Source organism: Abrus precatorius, unplaced genomic scaffold, assembly GCF_003935025.1.
Source record: "Abrus precatorius isolate BTA unplaced genomic scaffold, Abrus_2018 Scaffold7, whole genome shotgun sequence".
NCBI classification, from domain to species: Eukaryota; Viridiplantae; Streptophyta; class Magnoliopsida; order Fabales; family Fabaceae; genus Abrus; species Abrus precatorius.
The window spans coordinates 19464990-19480018 of record NW_020874417.1 but is presented as its reverse complement, the minus strand read 5'-3'; positions in this window follow the sequence as shown (position 1 = coordinate 19480018).

Below are 15029 nucleotides of genomic sequence, written 5' to 3'. Positions count from 1 at the left end.
AAACAAAATATTATAACATAATATATCTAATGTATTATTTTAATAATATACATCAAGTATAAAATAAAATGCAAATTTATTGTACACTTATCAATCTAATTCTCGCTATATCTTTTTCAATCGTTCCTCACCAAATAAACACTTCAATAGTCATCAATTTATGGATGACAGACATTGGGTTGGTTTGCTTGCCTTCGAGCTCAACCTAAACCCAACCCAATAGTTGAAGTCATGAAAAGAACAGTGGATAAGTTGGTTTTGACCCAAAAGTTTTTCAGAAACATTTTTAAAAGTAGATTAGGTTTGTTTTGGTTCTCAACTCACGAGGCAACCCAATTATCGGCATACCAATTAATTTGCATGCTAGTTTGGTTGCGTTGGTTTATCATGTTAGAATATATCCTGTAGTGTGAAATGAGATTATCAATAAAGGTTAAATTAAGAAAAAGTACATTGGATCGATCTCAAGCTGAATCTTGTGGGGAGAATTGTTTTACCTTTTTGATTAAAAGTAGTTGAAATCTCATAATGAAACAAACCATCTTTAATTATTACACAGGTAAATGACCTTCAAACTCCCTTAGCCTGAATGCACAGGTATTTTATTTTATTATATAATTAAATAATATAATTATTTTAAATAATTTTTTTAAAATATTTGAATTTAACTCTATAACTATAACTATAAATAGTATGTCTTACAATGATAAACATATAATAAAATTAAATAATTTTAAAATAATACTTTTATTGTATAGGGTAAAATTTTTTTTTGAATTAAATGTCAATAATTAATAATATATGTATATATATATATATATATATATATATTAATAACCATAAATTTAAAAGATGTGACTCTTAAAAGTAAATTGAAATAATTTTTATAAATATAAAAATAAATATTCACAAAAAATATAAAAAATACATAAGGTAATTTTTAAAATTTAGAATGAAATTAACAAATATATGAGTTAGAAAAAATAATTATACTAAGAGAAAGCATAATTCACACAATATTTTTAATTAATTTTAATTTTAAAATATATACGTGTAAAAATGTAAAAAGAATAATTCAACTAATGTTTTATTTTTCAAATAGTAAATTCTCATTTATATAATAGAGGTTAATGAAAAGGAATTATATTTATTTAATTGTTCATATAATAAAAAGCATGCAACACACATGCATACAAGAAGATAGTATTAGAAGAATGGGAAACATGTGATAAAATGGTTGATGAAGTAGAAAGAAAAAAATAAAATTATAAAAACATGTATACATAATCTAACTCAATAATAAAATAATTGCAAAAACAAACTTTTATTCATACAATATATACACTTTTAAGATGTAAATTTATATCATACATTTATAATTAATCTCTAAAAGGGTTAAAGTGTTGTTATGTTCGTCCTTGCGGAGGACTAAAGTTGTGAAGATATTATTTTAGCAATAGATCAATTTTTTAAGAACTAATTTGATGTTAAAATCTTTGTGATAACACAAAGAATTTTTTGAAAAAACTAATTGATCAAAATTTTTAAAGAATCAGTACAATGACAAAGTGTAACTTCGGATTGAATTGAGAATTTTTCAAAAGTAATTACCAAATAATTTGGTTGGATTCGATAATTAATCATATTTACAATTATTTTTGTGAATCGAATTTTGAAGCCAATTAAATCCAAACAATAATAGAAAAAATGTAAATGGATATATATCACTTTGAATGGGATTAGACGATTAGTTTGAGTTATAGGGTTGGTACTTGGTTCAACTTTTTCCTTTTCGTTTCGACCAGACAAAATAATATGTAAAAGAATTAACCTCTATCTTCTTTCAAAAAGCTACACCAAACTTTTAAAACAAATAGATAATCTTTAACATGTTTATCATATAAGATGCGAATATTTCAAAGTTAAATCACAGGATCCGTACAAATTTGATATTGGATATATATCAGATAGGGAAATACAAAAGGAAATCAATAAATTACAACATTGAAAACAGCCATTATCCGTACGTTAATCTCCTTTGTCTTCTGGTTGGCTTGAAACCTTGAAATTTTTGGATTAAAAGTAACCCAAGACATCTAAGTGTCCTTTTCAACCTTCTTTGGTGGGTATAACTATATTGATCTCAGATTCAAAATAACCTTTCACTATAATTATTGTTGCAAATTCTCGTTTATCAGCATGACAACCGGTAAAATATATATACAGCATGATTAATTGCTCAGAGAGTAAACTACAAAGTTCTCATTCATTTTCCTTTTTTCAAATATTTGGGCAGTCAAGAATATTTCTGCAGAAATGAAAAAGGTAAAATTTCAATGTTTTTCTCGATGGTGGAAAACATGTATATATATGTATGTATATATTATGAATTTGAGAACTAAAAATTTATACTATATATATATATATATATATTCCATCCAACTTTATGTGGTGCTGCCTATTTTCCAAACTACCACCGCCTTGGGGCTTGTGCTCACCTAAGAAGAGTATTTGTTATTATTGTTCTAGAATTATGCAAAGCGTGTAATTTAAGTATTAAACACAAAACGCACATTATTCTTCAGTTCTACATTACTTTTAATGCTTAAATGTGATTACAGCAAGGGAGCATAATGAGGGTGACATAAAATAGCAGTTCAAATGCAAAGAAAGAATATAAATATAATATAGAGGGCCGTGTCTAAGAGTGGGAGTTGGGTATGCCAAACACTGGCCCTTACAAAATATTTAAAATTAGATATTTTTTTTTCCAGATTCCCAGGCTTGACAACTTGCAAGTAGTGATAGAAGAAAAGGGAAAGCTTTTTTATTTCAGCAGCAATACCCTTGTTTACTGCTTGTTTGGGTTTAAGTAGTCCGCAAGTAAAAACTTGTAATTTTAGTTAATTTAGTATATATTTTAGTATGAATCTTTCCTGCAGCTGGCAGCCACCGGTCTGTAGCCACTGAGGACTTTCCCTGGATGAGAATAACTTGTAAGAAAAGAAGAATCACCTTTTGTTTTTAAATAATTTTAAATCACTTTAATCTTACTCTTTTCTTCTTATAAAATTTCAAAAACACCTAAACCATCCTATCCTGTGTGATGTGCATGCATGAACCAAATCAACAAAGCTATTTTTTGACTACCTTTCTTCATTCTTCATTTAGTTAATAACCCATTGATCTTATTCCTCACACTAATTATATTTTGTTTAGCCATGTTTATGTTAATGTGAACAGGTAATTGTCTTAAATAAATGCTTTTACTGTTCATTTTATCTTGACACTGCCATCTCAAACAGTTTACTATGCTGTTTGTGAGATTGTTATTATCTTATTTGGTTGCGTACCTAGCTAAGGTTAGAATTAAACCTGAATTAGTTACTCTAACGTAAAGGGTACACTTTAAAAGGTAAATTGCAAAATTATGATCACTAATATATTTTATTATAATCGCGATCATTAGTTTTAAAATATCCATGCAGATCTTACCTGACATTTAGTTCTATAATTTATAGGATAGTTAAAGTTAGTATGATCATAGATCAAGCTTCTTAGATAAATCTAGCAAAGAAGTGACATTTTCAACAGTTGCCAATACCCAATCGGTAAAGGACTGAACAGAGAAAGAATTTGATTGTCCCAATTAGTGAGAAATCATATCTGCTAGGTATCTGTCTAGTTCAACATGTGCAAAAATGCATGCAAAAACAGTAAAATGTTTCTTACAAAATAAAACAATGCAAAGAATAACAGGAAACTAAAACACTAAGAGGCGAATGAAAGGCCCAACAGTTGTGCATCATTGAAGAAAACACAGAACAAACACCAATCACATGACTATTCAAGTCAAGCAAGAAACCAGCGGACCATAGAAAATGTGCCTTGCCCAAAAGTTGAATCATTGTTTACTGTTCCATGTGAGGTTGTTTGGACCATGAATATTGGACTTACCGGTGGTTTGAATCAGATTCCCTTGTCTCTACATAACATAAGACGTCTAGTAGTGCTATATAAATAGAGACCCCCTAGCCTTCAACTTGGAACACAAGACAATTCAAATCATTTACTCACTAAGCCTAATATTCTCACTACTCACTCACTACACTCTACCCTCAAGTGCTAATTTCCATTAGCCAAGAGCCATCATGGGAGGGAACAGGCAAAGGAAATCTTCTTCTTTCAAGTCTGTTTTCAACATTTTCAAATCTAACAACAGGCAAAGAGGTGGAGGGTATAGAGATGCTTATGATGATGGGCCAAAGCAATGGACCAAAGTGTGGCCTAGTGATGAGGATAGAGGTCGCTGGGGGGTAGCTGATCCTGTCATTGATATCAGAGCTACTGCTTTCATTGCTCAATACAAGAAACGTGTTTCTGAGTCTGAAATCCATTGGCAAACTCAAGCTCAAGTTGCTCAACAGTAGGGAACTTCTGCTGTATTGTGGATTTTAATTTGTTTGTGCCGCTGTTGTAATTAGTTATTGATTATCATATCTGAACCACCATAAGTAATGTTCATAAGACATCAATAAAGTTTCACCTTTATGAGTTCAAAGTTTGTCTTCGTTTGTTGAAGTGGAACGGGTTATCTAGTACTATTATATTTAAATTTAATTAAAATAAACTTCTTAATAAATACTTAAACAAGAAGAAATAAGAAAGTAAAATAATTAAATCAAACATTTCTCAAAAGTTTAATTAGATTTTAGAAAAGTTAAATGATTAATTTTTAAAATTTTTTTAAGATATACAAGTTAATTTTAACTCATACGAGAGGTGTAATTCATTTTACCTCTTTAATTTTTCATTTTTATAAGTAGTTATTAGTAAATTTATCCAAATTAAAATTTTCTAGTTTTATTTTCTCTTCATGTCTTTTGCTTCTAACGACATGACTTTTACAAGGGTCAAGAGCTGCTCTGAAATTACAACTACCTCAACACCGAAGAATTAATGTTGATTACGAATATTAATTCTTCTTCTAATGTGAAGAACGATAGAAGGTATTTAAATTATTTTTTAAGTAAGTTTACTGGTTTTACTTGAGAACTTCGAAACCCATAATAACATCTGTAATAAGGTTATATGAAACTTGGGAACAAGTACATAGTTATCAATTATAACATGTAAAACACAGTAAGTAATGCTATCATAATAAAACCTTTGTCAAATCAATGCTGAAGTTTATGTCTTTGTTGTTGAAGTACAGCTAATCTTTCAAATTTATTCTCTCCTCCTGTCCATTGCTTCCAACAACTATTACTTTTTTTCACTGTTCTTCAGTCTACTTATCCAGTTATCCATCTCATCAATGTTCTCGTCAATTTGCACTAAACGTTGGAAGGTTAAGAGCAGCGGAATGCCTGAGTTTACAATTGCCTACGCATTAAAGAATTTTGATCGCGAATCACTAATTTTGCTTTCAATATAAAGAGCAGAACTAAGCATTACAATATATATTTTTTAAAATTATTGCTTTTGTTATAAATTTTCAGTCAAATTAAGATAATTAAACCATCGTATTATTTTTTTTATATTATTTTTTTTTTACAAAAATTTATCCATAATTCATTCAAATAAGACCTATATCTCATTTTCTTTAAGTAAGATTTCAAATTTGGATGTATAAAAATGATAGTTAGTTTTCTCTGTTAAAAAAAAAATAAAATCATCCATGTGGTTTATCCTAAAATTACTCATATAAGAAAAAGAAGAAATTTAACTTAGTTTAATTCTTTTTTTACCTACATGTACAAAATCACAAATAAATTTATAAATTATGTTTAGATAAAATTATAAGCATTCTCCATTATAATTTTTATACTGACAAAATTTTAAATATCTAACATACATATTTATTCAAATTTCTACTATATCTAAATGGTTACGAGCTGTAATAAAAAACATAATAAATTCTTATATTTATAAACCTTAAACGTATAAGGTTTCTTTAACTCAATAATCTAACTACGATGTCAACTCTTAATTTGAAAATATTTATAACTTAAACAGTATAAATATCATGTAACATTGTTTACGGTAAAAATTATAACTAGTAAATAAATAAATTTAAGAATAATTTAAGATTAAATTTTAAATTCTCTTTTGAGTTTATTTTAAGTGTATTTTCAACGTAACAGTAGAATCAATGTAATCAATGTTGTAAAGCAAATAATTAAAACATAAGTAGGATAATAGAGAAGTATTAAACTGAACGTAAAGAAGTACGAAATAAGTTGAACATAAACTAAATTGTAGATACGTAATTGAACAAATTCTATTATTGGTAGGGTTGAGCATCAGTTGAATGTGGTCGGGTTTGAACTAAAATCATTCAATTCAAAGGCAACCGTTTAATGATTATCTTGATAAGTATGGTGCATTTTTCGTTTGCACTATACATACATTTTCACAAATAAATTGCCCAAGACTTATTATTGTAAACGTTTTTTCATAATAATTGTGATCCAAAAAATGCCAATTCAAATAGAATGAATTTAAAACGATATTACTGTATATATCAGGTTTATAAATTTTCTTATTTTCGTCTATTAAATAATATTAAATACTTGAAGAGTTTCCTTTAATTTGTCAAGTTGCAAATTATTATTCATTTTTGTTTAAATTCTTCGAGTGATAGGTTCCTTGGATACAAAAATATTTGGATGAGTTACATCGGGTTATGATATGTTTACCATCACCTTTCAAAGGGAAGGAGTGGCGTGGAAAGGAGCAACTACAAAGAGTTTCTCTTTCTCAACGCTCTTCTTCTTTGTTTTCTTTTATTTCTTTTTCTTTGAATGATAATTACATTTATAAAATAAAAAATCACTCATCTTCTTTTACCCATAAATGGTTGAAAAAAAGAAAGAAGATGAAAGATGGTAAAATAAAAGTACAAAATTGTTGGACTGATTAATTTTGCTTTAAGAAAGAGGAATTCAAAATCAAAGTGCGGAGTAGACGTACAATGCATCCATTCTCTCTGAGTAAAGAAAGAGTAATGAGATGCTTTAAACTAATGTCAGAGAAAAAAATTATAATAAGACAAGTTAGAGAGACTCTACTGTGAGAAGAGAGAAATAACATTTTTTGGTCGGGTCGATCATAATCGGTTAAAAAACTTCTCACATGACCTGACAAACTCAGAGAAATGTTTTTACCCAAACTTACATTGACCCGTCCGACAAGTGTTACTAAATTCAACTTTGAAAGTTGAATTGAAAAGAATAAAAAGGAAAAAAATTTATAAGTATTTTTAGAAAGCAATTTTTTTTCCTTTCTGTCAATTTTTCCATTATCTAAACAAAAAATTTTGTTACTCGTATTTTCTTTCTTTTATTCTAACATCACTTTTATTGTTGTTTAAGGGGCTAAACCGTATTTTCGTGACTATCTTGTTGAGCCCTTTTTCAAGGAAGGCACGTTTAGAACATTCTGAGAGTAGCACAAGTGGTTTGATTTGATCCTTCAAAGTTCAAATCAAATAAGGCACAGCTTCGTCCTTTGCTATATCTATACCGATTGACATGACACTTGGGTACATCAGTTGTTCATCAATTGTATGGCAATAACAAATAACCAATCAATATTCGTGACGAGTGAAGTGAATGCCAGCTCTTGGAATCCTACATAGTACAGACTACCACAAAGTTTGTGTACGTTTCACATGTTGCTTCTAAACCTCTTTCATGTTAATATTCCATCCTAACTAGTTACTACCATTTTCTTTCATCTAACTCAGTTTCTATAGATAACAAAATGTTGTTGTCATGTTATATGCCAAAAAGATATTTTTGAACCATTCGAACTCACTAGATTTTACGAGAAGACAAATAAGGGATAAAATCTCTGGTTGGGTTCTTGTTTTAGGTAAGCTAGATCTCCTAACCTTTTCATTTGGTTTGAGTATTTATTCTCTCTTCAACACAAAACCACATTCTTCGCAGAACATTTACATGCCTAGCGAAAACAGATTCTAATCTAAGTCAAGTGTGGGTGAAGTTTTTAGTTGAACATAGATAAAAAGTTCTGCATAAAAAAATTATACTTGAAGTTAAATGTATCACACTTCCATTAGAGACTGGATGGATTACGTGCCCACCAAGTACACTTTTAGAAAAGTTATTATAGGATAAAAAATCAGTATAAAAAATAATAATTTTTTTTTCATAAATTGGAACATACTGATAAGAGATATAATTGAAGGTGATTAACTTCGATGAAACCAAGGAAATGTAATTACCCCAAAATTTAATTATAATTCTTGCTTCAACATGAGAATAATATTTCATGATAGATGTTATCTTCATTTACTTTTCGTCAATTATATATCTTTTTAAAAAATTGACACACTTTATAATTCTATGACTAAAGTTGGAGTGCCTCGAGTATAAGTCATAGCCATTTGCCTATAGAAAAAACTTAGAATAATCATATATAGGTGGTGTTTTAGGTATTGCTTTTAAATTAAAATTAGATTTTTATTCAAAAATTAGTGTTAATATTTAATATCAGTCTTTATTATATTAATTATTAAAATAAAACTTTAATTTTAAATAAAAATAACAAAAAATACTTAAGATATTACATCTAAATTTGATCCTTCGATATCTAAGTTTAACAAACCAGTCGTATACAATATTACTTCAAGTTCTATTCATAAGAAATAAACACTTAATATGTTAAGATTAAGAACAAAATTATTATTATAAATTTATAATTTATTCTATAAATATTTATAAATATTAACTGAATAAATATATCTATTTTCATGGATAAAATAAATATTCTTATTAACACAGAAGAGTATAAAAAGAAGTTTACCAATTAATGCATATGAAAAATAAATCTTTAATTGCTTCTTGTGAACACTAAAATTTTGATTTAATTTTTTTTAAAAAAAAATCTGAATTTTAATATTACAAAAGGAGAATGAAAATAAATAGTTTTAAGGAAAAATAAAAATTGTTTTAATAAAATAAAAAAAATTTAGAATTAATTTTTAAAAGGAAAATAAAATATGACAAATAATCAAATTATTAAACCAATGTTACTTTATACATAAAAAAAGAAATTTTCAGATCTTTGACATTTTATGAAAATCTTAGCAATAAAAGGAGAGAGAAATCATAAGAAATGGGTTCAATAATTTTGAGAGGAGGAGATTTTTCAAAAAATATAGAAAAAAGAGAGCTAGTAGAAAGAAAGAAGAATAAGGCAAACAAAAATTTCAAGAACATCAAGTAAGTTTTATTATGTATTTTATACATTTTTTTCTTCTTCATGCATATTTATATTTTGAATAAACATTTCATATATCAAATCAATCCCAAATGGCAAAAAAAAAAAAAAGATTCAAATCACCACTTAAAACATCCAAGTCCCACGACCTCTCCACGCATTCTTTTATCCATAATCATCCACAAATACAAAATTCATCATAGAAGCTTCTTCCTTACCTTTTTTTCCTTTCTCTTCCTTTTTCTCACACTAACCTCCACCACCTAAAACTATGGCCTTTATTAACTTCACCTCCCCCCTCTCATAATCTCTTTTATTTTATTTTTTTGAGAAAAACACACCCCTAACCCTAAAGTTCTTTTTCTTCAAATATAAAATTTTTAAAATTTGGACCATTTTATCTTTTTTAAAAAAAAAAATTGGTTTGAAATTATTTTTTTTTATTATTTAGTTCAACATACAATTTCTTATTTTAGTTTTATTTATTTATTTATTCATCATTATTATTTTTAGTAATATTATTATTTATTATTATGATAATTATTAATTTGTTTAATGAATGAGTTCTTATTATATTTTTTTTATGTTAGCCTATTTTAAATAAAAAGTTTTGATTTTAATTTATTTATTTATTTTAATTCTCTTGATACTATTTACTTTAAAATATTATATTTGAGTTATTTTTTTTTAATTTATCTCATCTTAACATTAACAATAAATTTTTCTCAATTTTTTTTTTGGATATTCTATTGTTTATATCTTAATTATAATGTTGATTATTTTTTCTTTAGGATTGTTATCTTTATTTCATTTATTGTATATTTGTAGAATATTGATGTGATTTAATTTTATATTTATGATTACTTTCTCTTATATTGTGAATAATAAATTATTTATTTTCTGTATAATTAATTAATAAATAATAATATAATTACATTAATTTATAATACTAACGTATAACTTCTCTATCATCATGTATTATAAATTGATAAAGTCTATATGTACCTATGTTACCAAGACTTTATGCAATATTAATTTATCATATATTTTCTTTAATTAATTAGTTAACCACCTTAATAATAAATCAAGATATATTTTCATTTTAATTACTAACTTATGAATAAATTAACTAATTTAAATCTAAATTATTTTATTAATAAAATAATTTATAATGCTAACGTATAGTGACTCTACCTTTATGCGTTATAAATTGTCAAAAAATCTATGTGTACTAACGTTACCTTAAGTTTTATATGATATAAATCTATCAAATAAAATTTTTAATCTTTTTATTAAATAAGTATTTTCTTTAATCAATTTAAATAAATTTATTTCTTTTATTAAAATAAAATTAATTTTATATTTTAAAATTTCTTAAGTCATACTTCTAATTTTAATAAATTAAATAATTAAACATTTCTTTATTTATTTATACAAATTTCTACTACATAGATTTGTAATTTATATTGCCTTTGATTATTCAATAAACTATAAGAGATTTATGTATAGCTTATGTTATCTTAAATTTTCTTTCAACGTTAATTATAATTTAAAAATATAAATTTAAATATTTCATTTACAAATAAAAATATATTTTAATGATTTGTAATATAGTTGTGTGATCTTCCTTCATCTTCTGTATTATTTCTAGTAAGATACGTGTATAACTGCATTATCTCATATCCTAAATATTATTTTATAAATTAATCTTAAAATAAATCTTCTTTACTAAATTTAATTTTAATCAACCAATTTCATAATTTTCAGATAGAACTTGAGTTCTCCATTACACTTGGGGATACGTAGGAACGAAACCGTACCTATTAAATCAAAATAATTTTTAAAATAATATTTTTTATTTTTTAAGATATCGTGTTAACTTCTAAATAAATAATTTTTTTTATCTTCTTCTAAAATGAAAATAATAAATGTTTAGGGGTTAAATAAATATTTTTTAAAATTTAAATAAATTTGCACAATTAATTTAAGGTAACCGTTTTTATAGCTGTAGGATACTAATACCTACATGTAAATGACTTTCAAACTCATTTTTGGTTTTAAAGATCATATTATTTTACAAAAAAAAATTCAAATTTTTTTAAAAATAAACTTTGGTGGCGACTCCTCTAATTTTTTTTAGAAAAAGTTTTTTATTCTTAAAAGATGTTTTTCTTAAATATATATTTGTCATACTGTTGCGACCGTCAGTTGCAACACTTCGTATATTTAAAACAAAACAGTATTAATAAATTTTTTATAAATAAGATCGGTGCTAGCAGCATTTAAATAAGTTTAGATAAGTTGTTATAAAATAAATCTCATATTAATAAATTAAAATAATTAAAAAGTAATAGCAAAAAAATAATATTAAAAAGTATTTAAGAGTTTGATGAGTACAGTGCACCCAAGCTAAAGCCCACAAATGTACTCTCCCACTCTTTCAGAAAAAGGACCCGCATACTTATGACCATAAAAGTATTTGAATTTAAGTTCTAATATAAGCTTGAAATCAGCACAAGTTTACATAAGTCTATATGATTACACAGATTGATATATTGATATGTAGAGTAGTCCACATGCATATTAATTGTTTATAGTAAAATACTTGATGGAAGAATTCAAAATGTTTCTTTTACCTTTAGTGTTGTTTTTTTTTTTTTAAAAATATTTTTTATATATGAATCCAAAAATTAAACACAGCTAACCTACAGGATCCATAAATATGGAACAAAAGCTTCTCAACTCTAATATCACCTACTCGTGTGCAATATTTTTTTAATTTTAAATTATTTTTACACGAGAGTAAAACAGATATGCATGCAAGTAGGTAGATTATTGAAAGTACAATGGTGCACCCAGCAGTGGAAAAGTGCCAATAATAAGTGAATCTTGAGAGGAGCGAAAGTACAAAAGCAGAGCCAATAATCGTGCATTATTGATGGAATTCCCTTACAAAACTTGTTTAAGTCAAGTACGAAACTAGCGGACCACAGCAATTGTGCCTCGGCAAAGATGTTACAAAACAAACTCTTGTTTAATACCCAGCCAAGTCAGCACGATTTGAACCATTTATGTTGGTCTTACCTCTCCTTTATCATATTCTTTCACTGTTCATAAATCATGCATTTGAAGCTTCCTCCCCTATAAAATCACTCATTTTACCTTTTCCATTGAAAACCAACACAGCCCATCCAAAGTTTCATCATGGGAGGAGGTCATAGGCAGAACAAGTCTTCTTCTAGTTTCTTCTCTTTTTTCAACTTCTTCACATCTAAGAAGACTAGAGGAGGAGGGTACTACGATGCTTCTGATTCGGGCCCCAAGGTTTGGCGCAGCGATGATGACAAAGGTAACTGGGGTGTTGCTGAATACGATATTGACAAGAAAGCTGAAGCTTTCATTGCTAATTACAAGAGACGTATTTCAGAATCTGCACTCTATCAAGTTGATCCCGCTGCCGAAAATGCATAATTAATATAAATTTAATAATATTTTATATGTATATTTGTTTATTTTGATCTCTATATTGTCATTTATAGTCTACTATTCCTTCTAGTTTGTAGTATTGTTAAAAATATGTTAATAAATAATAATGAATAACTTCTTTTCATGTTCAACTACGTGTGTTAATTTAGTTCTTCTGTAACACGGCTCTCTCTATTCACAAGGTCTTATAGTAATTTTCTGATGCATTGCCATTACACATGTTACATACGTAGTATAAATTAACTCCTTCCTGGATCTCAATTAATTCATACACCCACTTGCTTATGTGTTTGTGATTAAAAGTAAATAAAATGGAGAAAACATGAATGAAATTACTTCCACATTGGGTGAATAACTTCTTTCACCTCACTTCCTCCACCTCCGGTGTTTATTTCTCCAGGGCTTCATGTGCAAGTATATATATATATATATACACACACACATTAAGTTCTACGGTTTGAACATCCAATGTAAAAGATAACATGACTAGGTTTTTGTGGGAAATATATACAGGTTGCACGCCTATTTGAGTGAGAGTTATGCATTAAGTTCATGTTGTATTACTTGGCCTTAATTATTACCATATATGAATTATTATATATTCACGTAAAGTTTTTTATTATTTGAATAGCCTATTCCAACTTTTAAGTAATACGAGGCTTGTATGAAAGGAAGATATAGCAAGACTTCTAAGGTTTGAGAAAATATTTTGTTTTTTATTACTATTAAAAGTGAAAAATAATAAGCAAAATCTGGCATGTAAAAATATATATGTCCGTTCGATATAATAAGAAAATAATTTTTTTTTATCTTATTTTATGTTTGTACATTAAGATAGTAAAACAAATAATTTTATATAATTTTTTAATCAAAATTAACATAAATTTTTTTTAAAAAATTTATTTAAAATTTTCACTTTTTATATATAATTTTTAAATTTTTTATGAACATATATGTAATATTAAATATTATAATAAATTATAATAATCTTATTCAATTTTTTTTACAATTAAAAATTTTTAGGTAAGAAATTATAATTAGAAGAAAATATTATAAAAACTGTAAAAATATATTTTACAAAATGATTAAAATATTTATTTTTCAATTTTTTAAGAATATATACTTTTCTTCAAAAATTATAGATTTTTAATAAAATATAATTTTAAAAAAATTATTTCAAAATGATCGTATAATTTTTTTAATGAAATATTAAAATGATATATTTTTAAAATAATATTTTTTGTAAAAAAAAATAAAAAATAAAGTATAGATAAAATTGCATTAAAAAGTTATCTTATGATGATAAGATAAAATAAAAAATAAGTTATCATATCCCATTAATCAATAAGCGTTAAAAATGAAATAGAATATAATAAATTATTTTATCATATCTTAACTATTAAATAGATCATAATTTTTTATTTAAATTATAAATAATTTTATAAGAAACAATTTTATTCGAACTTAAAGAAAAAATAAGCATGTATTACCGGTATGTTGATGAAATATATGATATGACTTGTTTGGGCTCTTAGCCCCATTAATAGAAAAAAAGAAGAAGAAATATATGTATTTATTTGAATAAATTACATGTGATTAAATTATTTTATTAGTTCTAATTCATTTTTTAAATATATTTATATAAGTCATATAAAAATATATTTATATAAGTTTAATTTAATTTACTTAAATCACCTAATTCGTTGTAATTAATTTTAATATATACAGAAGATATTTTTTTTTAATTTCAAATTTGATTTTAAAGATATTGTAATGAGTTGAATCCATTATTATGTGGAAGACATGTTTGGAATTTAATTATCCATCCAGGGGTTTTATAAGTTTAAGTCTTAATTCTTAAAAAAAATTAATAGTTGAATTTAAAAAAATTTAAATACTGTTTTAAAAAAATAATTTTTATTCCTTTTAAATGCTATTTTTAAAAAAAATTAAATTAAATTTAAACTTTAGATCTTGATGCATTACATCAAATACAAAATATTTTTTAAAATTATTAATTTATTACAATGTTAACTTGAATTTAATTTTTAAAATTTAAAATTTGAAGAACTATATCAATAAAGATTGTGTGCCTTTATTTAAATATTATATTTCAATTAATTTTTCTTTAATTATAAAATTTGTATTTCTTTGATTTAGTTTCACTTAATATAATAGAATAGTTATTAATAATAAAAGAAATCATCTAATGTTCTTTTAATTTGTAAATTTTATTTAAATTAAAAATCTTCATACAACAATAAAACTTGTTAGTGTTATATTCATGATAAAGG